The sequence below is a fragment of the Tupaia chinensis genome, unplaced genomic scaffold (genome assembly GCF_000334495.1).
Source record: "Tupaia chinensis unplaced genomic scaffold, TupChi_1.0 Scaffold000292_1, whole genome shotgun sequence".
Taxonomy (NCBI): Eukaryota; Metazoa; Chordata; class Mammalia; order Scandentia; family Tupaiidae; genus Tupaia; species Tupaia belangeri.
Window position 1 is genome coordinate 3,759,021 of NW_006159777.1, and position 6,835 is coordinate 3,765,855.

The following is a 6,835-nucleotide window of genomic DNA, read 5'->3' on the forward strand; positions in this document are numbered from 1 at the left end:
CTGCAGCCCCCCCACCTCCGCCACTTTCGGCCTTGGGCGAGAGGAAGCCGGCCGCCTGGGGAGTGCCAGCTCCGGGCCAGGGCGCCTGGTTGCCGGGGTACTGGTGGACCCGGAGGTCTGCCCCCTCCGCAGCTCCGCCGGCAGCGCGATGGGAGGGGACCTGGCCCCACTTTGGGGCAGGGGGTGCCGGAGAGATCGCCCTCGGGGGCGGGGGGAACCTGGCCGAACGCCCCGCGAGTGGCACTCGTTCGCCGGCAGCCCCGCCGCTTACCTTAATAGTCCCGTCCATCTGTCCAAGTCTGCAGCCGAGCCCTCCAATATCCCACACATTGACACGGTTACAGCCAGCCCTCGCAGCCCCTGCGGCCCAGCCCGGCGCGGCCTCCCGGGCGCCCTGGGCCCTCCCTGCGTGCCCCCTGCGAGAGCCCTGCCCTCGCGCCCCTGCGCACGTTTGTTGTTGTAGCGGAGTGAAAAAGAGACAGTTAACCGGATGAAACTTTTTTTTCTGCTAATTTTGGGAAGTGACTTCACTTTGCGAATCGGAGAGGAAGTCCTATCTCTCTCTCTCTCCCTCTCTCTCCTCTGTCTCGTGCTCTGTTCTCTCTGCTCTCCCCTCTGCTCTCCCTCTTCTCCCTCCCCCCACACCCCCTCTTCCTCCCGGCTGGTCCTGCTTTTCGCATCACACACTATATAAATATCCGCGCAGATGCCCAGACACATCGCGGCGTTCACAGGATACCGGCCCCCGGGAGATAAGAGCTGGCCGGGAACAATGACGGGGTCCACGCCCAGCGTCCGCCCTGATTCCCGCAGCCGGCAGCCCCCACCGACACCTTCCCCCAAATCCAGAGCCAAACGCCTTTGCCCTCTTTCCTTTCCCGGGGCCAAGGCCGGAGGTGGCCCTCCTGACTCATTCACTTTCCGTTTCTTCCCACAGATACGTTCATTAATGCTTTTTCCAGCCCGAGGCGCACGTTGGGGGTGGTGGATCGGCGGGAGCGTTTACCAGGGCTGGGGGGAACCTGGCGCCCGCTGCGGGGACCATCCGGACGCTGACTACGTCCTGAGCAAACCGACCGTTACAAAGCGCGTCCGATGGGGTTTTTCCACTCGGCCCTCCGCCGCCGAGACGCGGCAGACTCCGGAGCGGCTCGCTAGACCCTCGACGCGGACTCCGGGCGGTGGAGGCTGACCCGCACCGTCGCGGGCGCGGCCTCCACTTGGGGCGTATTGTTAGAAGGGCGCCCTCGGGGCGGCCCTGGGCGCGGGCGCCCGCGGGTGGCGGGAACCGGGCACCTAGGCCCCCTAGCTGCATCTTCCCGGGTCAAGCCCTTCGCACTTGCTGGAGCTCTGACTCCTGAGCCAGAATCGCCCTTCCGAGAGCACCCCAGCCCCAAGAAGCTGACCCTGTGGCAGCACGGTCCCTCCATGGGCGTCGGCGGGTCCCGGGCGCAGCACGCAGCCGCTCCGCACAGATCCGGACTTGGCCCTGGGAGAGACCCGGGCGCCCGCGCTCCGGACAGTCATCCTCACCCAGCCCCGAGGCGGCCTCACCTCGTGCCAACGCGCCCTCCTGGCCCACCTGGAGACCCCCGGGGCCCTGCCCCGCCGCCGCGCGCTCAGGTGGGAGCAGCCTCGGGGCCAGGCGCTCTCGGCCTGACTCTCTTCTGGGGACTTCCAAAATAAGTTACCTTGTCCTGGCTCTCCAGACACGCTTTGGATTTTCTCACTTTTATTTAAGATTCCTCCCGGGGACAAAGAAAAAAATCCAGAGGAGATCCGAGTCAATTGAAAAAATAACTTTCAAAAGGGTGTCCACAGCAGCGAAAAAGGTGATATTAATTCTTTATTTCTTCAGGAGCAATTGAGCCCGAGAGCTCTCGCTCGCCTCCCACCCTCCCCCTCCCCTTTTCGAAATTAGTCTCATCAATTCAGCTCCAATTTTGGGTTCGAATACAGACAGGGGTCTGAACGTGACCAGGCCTGGAGTGGCGGGTGCAGCCTGCCAGCAACCCAGACTTGCTGAGCGTGTGGGGGTGGGGTGGGGTGGATGGTGGGACGGGGCCTGACAGGCTCCCCCCTCCTGTCTGCTTCTCAATCCAGGGGTCTGCTCGGGGCTCCCCTGGGACTGCCACATCTGGTTACCGCTAGCGGGGTCAGTCCCCCCCTTGCCCGGGGGCCAGTTCTGGAGTTCAATTAAAAGAAATCGGGCTTAACCCTTTCCTCCCCGCTCCTGGCTGCCCCTCTCATTCCTCCTTCAGTGTTTCCACATGCTTTCCAGAGAGGAAAGAGGTTAAAGGGAGAGAAGAATGAATTACATCCTTTCAAACCCCAAATTGTTTCCTTTTCAGCCCAGACTCTACCGACCTTCAAACGACAACAGGGCTTTCAGGAGGGTGCGGGGAGAAGCTTCCCACAGGCCCTCACCAGAAACCTGCACCCTGGCCACACTGCTTCTCCTTCAGCCAGAAAGGACTCCACCCCCACCAGCAGAAGCCCCTTCCCAGTGCTGGCCCACCCCGCTGCACAGGCCAGCTAGGGGCCACCTCATGTGTGGGGACCACCCCCCTCTGCTCCCTGGGCTCCTCAGAAGGAAGGCACCCCTGGGTGACGCTTGTCTTCCCGACTCAGGTGGTCTGGGAAAGACCTCCCTGCACTGGGCACCAGCAGGGCTGGGCTCCATTCCCACCAGGTGCTGCTCCCCCTGGAGGTGATCACTATGAAGCTAGACTGGAGGGGCCTTGCCCCTGCTTTGCCTGTGGAACCCCATGGCACTTTCTGTTTCTGCCTGTAAGACGAAGCTGTGGCAACTGCGTGACTCTGGAGATGAAGGAGGGAGGCTGGCACAGCCCTGCCCTGGGCAGAGCACAGGCATCCTCGTTCCTCTGTGACTCAGGACTGGCCCTGGTGCCACCCCTCCTGCTGTCATGAGGAGCCCCTGTCCACCCTGGTCTCCACCCAGCCAGAGGAGCCCGAGCTGCACAGGTCTCGGGGAATCTCAGACCCCAGGTCCAGGGGGACAGGCTGGGGTGAGTGTGCCCCCATGTAACCCGGGTTGATGCTCATTTCTGCAGCTGCTGCCATTTTTTTTTTAACTTTTTAAAATCCCGGAGGGGGGGAAGCCCTAACCAAACACAACAGTAAACAAGTCTGCCCTGTTTAATGTGGTTACCACCAGACATCTGGAAAGATGGTTTGATCCTGGCTGCTCACATTGTTTTCGCGAGCAGCCAAAGAGAATATTTTGAATGTTTGCATTGAGACAAATTGATAGAGAGCCTGCGGTGAGGCCGCTACAAATGAAACGTCTTGTGCTGAGGGGCTCCCCCTTCCCTCTCCTCTTCTCCCTCCTCCCTGCTGCCCCTTCCCTCCTCCCTCTCCCAGGTCTGCTGTTCAAACTTGGAGATGTCTGCCACCACCCCACCCACGCTCACAACCAGGTCGCTGGGTCCCCGACACTGTGGGCCTAGCCCTCAGAGCCGAGAGCCGGGCTGGTGCGCAGCCCAGGCGAGCCAGCCTGAGAGGAGGGCTGCAGGCAGGCACGCCCACCAGCATTTAAGGCAGAAGCTGCCTAGGACTGCTGCAGACAAGATCCCAACCAGAAAAGGACCCGCCCAGGTTTCTAAGTCTCTGTCACTTACAGACGCATGTGACTGGGGGTGAATATTCAGGAAATATCCGGATTTGGGGATTTTCACTGGGAAATTGGTGAGAAGACTTTCCTCTCTTGCACCTGGACAAAATTTCCAAGATGTGGACGTCCTGTCTCTCCGGGGAGGGAGTGGTGGGGCCAAGAGTTTCTCAGCTGGCTCAAGGTCAACCCTTTTGACCTGGGCCAAGACTTTCTAGAAGGGCTTCCCGGGCTCCCCAGGTCCCAGCCAGGGTTGGGTGTGCCAGGACTGGACCAGCGACCAGCGACCAGCGACCACCAGAGGGGGGTCCCTGGGGTGTCCCAGGTTCGGGTAGCTCGGTCATTGGAAACTCCAAAGGATGCCAGGCCTGGCAGAGTGTTCCGGGCGGGCCCATGCCCCTCCAAACTCCTGGGTCCTCCCACAGGCTTGGGGCCAGCATGGCGCAGCGGGTATCCGAGCTGGCAGCCGGAGGGGAGGGAGGGCAGGCCACGGGAGCAGCGGGGCGGGGGCCAAAACTCCAGACTGCACAACTGCAGCTTCAAGTGTCTGGCCTCTCGCTCGAGGCCATAATTAATTTGAGATTTATTTTTATTGGAGAACCAGAGTCTCGTCTGACCTTAGCCAAACAAGGCAGCTCGGGCCGCCCTGGATGCGCTTGAATGCCGGGGAATATTTCGGCAGGAAGGCTCTGCAGGCGCGCCTGCTTTGAATTTGTTTCTCAGACTTCATCTACTCACAGATTGGAGGAAGATTTAGAGCCTCCGCTCGCCCTGCCCGCTCCCCACGCTGGTTCTGGCCTTAGCACTAGCGAGTTCAAAACGCTACGTGGGAGGCCCGCGGCAGCGGGAGGGTGAGGGCTAGGGCCCAGGAGGGGGAGGGTCTCAGTGCCTGAGCCCCAGGCGCTCCGGGCAGGCCCACAGACCACGAGGCGTCGAGGAGGAAACCCCAAGAGAGTCTCAGCTGACCAGAGAATGAAGGCTGACCAGATGTGAAGACCAGCCAGGTGTCCGGACCCTTACCCAGTGGTGGCGCCGGGATGGGGACCACCTTGGGGGTGGGGGTTCAACTTCTTCAGGCCCGGTCACCTTCTTCCATTGGCCCCAGACAACACTCATTCTCAGTGCAGACCTGTGTCCTTGAAGGGCAGCTCGGGACCTGCAGATGTGACGCCACCCCTGGGCCCAGTCTTCATGAACCTTCTGGGCTAGTAGCCCCCTTTCCTGGGTAGGGGTTTCCCAAGGAAAGCATCACCCCCAGGATGCAGCTTGGGGCCCCGTGGGCAGCCTGGAAGGTGTGGGGGTGAGGACAGGGTTCTGGAAGAGCAGAAAGAGGACTAGGTCCCGACGGGGTGGGCAGGGGCTTTCAGGGCCCTCTCTGGGCTGGAGAGACTTAGCCACAGGGTGCTCTTTGGCCAGGGCTGCTCCACGGAGCCTCTGGGTCCCTTCCCCCGTCACCCTCCCCCCCAACATTGTGAGGAATGTCAGGGTTGGGGGACCGAGCTTCCTGGTCCAATGCTAGGTCTGCATTCTACCACTGGTGGCTTTGCACAAGCTCCCTAACCTCTGTGCCTTGCTGCCCTCACCTGTACAGGGCACTGTAACTGCGTCTTCTTCTCAAAGCCCGCTGGTAGAGTTGATGGGAGTGTCCAGAACCTGCCAGGCCAGCACTTGGCCTTGTCCGCACTGAGGCTGTGCCCCTTGCCAGCTCTGTGACCATCCCTGCTCAACGCCTTGGTTTCTCTACAAAACGGCTGCCTCTCAGGGCCAAGGCTTGTTTAAATGAGTCAGTACCAAACTGGGCCCCCAAAAGGGAAAGGCAGGGCAGTCCCAGTCCCCTCCTCACCTGCTCTCACCCCCCTCTCCCTTCCCTTGCTCTCTCCAGCCCCGTCCCTGCCTAACAAGCTCTCCTGGGGTACCCTGCAGGCTTTCTTGTGGGTCCTAGAACCCTGATCACAGTCCAAGCCTCTACCCAATGGCATGGGCCCCCTGGTGCCCTCAGGGCTCAACTAGTTGGCTGGCTCCTGGGCCAGGCACCTGGGCCCTGGTGCTTGTCTGTGACACCCCAGTTCAACCAGGTGCCTGACAGGGACCCGAGGGACTTGACAGCCAGACTGTTGGTGTCCCTCCGCCAAATGGTTGGCCTTGGGGAGGCAGAACAGACCCAGTACTGTCCCTGCCTGGCCACCTCCACCGGCAATGCACCTTTGTGCAAGAGTACAAGCTCGTGGCTGCTGAAAAATCCATTTTTTTCCCTGAAAAGAGCTTGTGCGGGAGCAGCTCCTTTGGAGACCCACAGCTTGCAGACTCCAGCCTCCCCTGCCCCTGGTCTGCCGGGATCTCCCTGTTCCTCTGCATTTTCCGCGCTCTTGGGTGGAGGTCAGGTTCCTGGGCTCCCATTGTCCATCTACAGTTGTCATCCCTGAGGTTCTGGTCCCGGGTGTGTGCAGATGGGGGTCTGCCTGAGTGGGAGCGATGCTGCAGAGCGGCCCATTTAGCCCCTGGGACTGCTGGGAGTGCGAGCTGTCCCTGGCTCAGCCAGCTGGAGTGATGCGGTGGGAGGGGTTACAGCCTCCCAATTCGGATTTCAGAAAGCCTGACCTGAACCGGTGTCCTCTTCAGTCTAATCTTAGAATCCGCTCCGCACCTCCTGGGGACCGTGGGTTCATCCACGCGCTCACCGACGACTGATACATTATACACGCGCTTTCGGCCCACCTCTCAGTCCTGGAGGACCGGCCACGGCCATGCCCCCGGGTCCACCGGCCTGACCCGCACCGTCGCTCCTTCGACCTCCGTAGACTCCTTCGACCTCCGTGGGAGCGAAAGACGCCCTAGTTTCTCAGTGGGTTCCCTGGAGACAGAGCCAAGGAGAGTGGGACGCAGGGCCGGCGCTCCTCGGATGAGGCCCGAGACTCACGCCTCACTGCAGAGAGGCCCGCGCACTCTCCCGCACTTGGCTGGGCGCGGCGGGTGGGCGGCAGGGGGTGTGCTCCGGCCGGACTTCAGGATGGGGGGCCGGGCGGAGCCCAGAAGGTCTGGATTTGTCTGCCGCCCCGGTCTCCCCTCCTCTAGGCTAGGGCAGGGTCCGGAAACCCAGGCTCCGGGGCCCTCCTCCTCGGAAGGCAGGAGGTAGCGGCTGAACCCCAGAGGACACCGACTGTCCCACTCGGGGCGGGGCGGGCCCGCGCGCACCCCCGCCCCCCC

The 6,835-nt window shown here is 61.9% G+C and overlaps 1 long non-coding RNA gene across 2 annotated transcripts; it reads left to right on the top strand.

Moving 5' to 3' along the window:
• The first annotated feature begins 709 nt into the window (after nt 1-709).
• Nucleotides 710-6,388, top strand: LOC106735086 (uncharacterized). Of its 2 annotated transcripts, XR_001370510.2 has the most exons (6): nt 710-1,623; nt 1,742-1,832; nt 2,352-3,029; nt 3,385-4,635; nt 5,223-5,414; nt 6,251-6,388. It is a non-coding gene; the product is annotated as an uncharacterized LOC106735086 (long non-coding RNA). The 2 variants fall into 2 exon arrangements; XR_003549711.1 differs by having other exon boundaries at nt 2,352-4,635.
• The last annotated feature ends 447 nt before the right edge of the window (nt 6,389-6,835 follow it).